This window comes from Belonocnema kinseyi, chromosome 7, assembly GCF_010883055.1.
Source record: "Belonocnema kinseyi isolate 2016_QV_RU_SX_M_011 chromosome 7, B_treatae_v1, whole genome shotgun sequence".
Taxonomy (NCBI): domain Eukaryota; kingdom Metazoa; phylum Arthropoda; class Insecta; order Hymenoptera; family Cynipidae; genus Belonocnema; species Belonocnema kinseyi.
Window position 1 is genome coordinate 125,222,297 of NC_046663.1, and position 1,142 is coordinate 125,223,438.

Below are 1,142 nucleotides of genomic sequence, written 5' to 3' on the forward strand. Positions count from 1 at the left end.
CATGATAGGAGAAACAGGATGGTTTATATGCAATGGCAATATGAAAGGAGATGAGGAAGGGGAGATCACATTCATAGGAAAGAGAGCAACAGTAATAGACTATATCCTGGCTGAAGAAAGAATGCGGCATATGATAGGGAGTATGAAGGTAGGGAATGAGATAGGGTCCGAGCACTTCCCGGGGGGTAGATAAATTAAACGAGTTTAAACAAAAGATGGAAAAGGAGAAGGTTAGGTATGAAAAAGAGGAGGGAATAGACTCGTTAGTTGAAAGGCTGAAGGGGTCCATTGAAAAGGTAAAGGATGAGCTGGGTACTAATGAAGAAAGTGTAGAGGGAAAGAGAGGCTGGTGGGACGAGGAATGCTGGGAGAGTAAAGAGAGAATAAAAGAGTGTGTGAGCAAATGGAGAAGAGGGGAAATGGAGAAGAAGGAGTATAACAGGAGGAAAAAAGAAAATGAGAAGATGCTGGAAATAAAAAGACAGAGGGGAAAGGAAGAATATAAAGCAAAGGTAGAAAAAGCCATCAACGAAGGTAGGGTGTGGGATGTGATAAATAGGGATAGAGGAGAAAGGAAGGGCGTTAACGAAGAAATAGAAATGGAGGAATGGGCGGATTATTTTAAGGGTCTATTAGGGGGAGAGCAAAATAAGATCGAAGGGGAAAAGTGTAGGATAGTCCGAGGAGAAATGGAGGAAGGGAACGAGATAACAAGAAAAGAAGTGGATGAAGCAATAAATAGGTTAAAAAGAAACAAGACGACGGGAGAAGATGGGATGGAGAACGAAGCGATGAAGTTTGGAGAAGGGATTAGGGATGGGATGTGGAAGATCTGCAACAAGGTATGGAAAGGGGAAGGTTGGCCGGAAGAGTGGACGACGGGACTGGTGGTAAAGCTTGTCAAGAAAGGGGAAGGAAAGAAGGTAGAGGAATACAGAGGGATCACTCTCATGTCAGTCGGCTATAAAATATATGCAGAAATCTTAAGCAATAGGTTGGAGAGTCAGGTAGAACAAAAAGAAAGTATCCCACATAATCAAAAGGGCTTTAGAAAAGGAATGGGAACTATAGACAACATCTACGTACTTAACTATTTAGTTAACAGAAATTTGGGGAGAAAGCAAGGGAGACTAGTCGCTTTG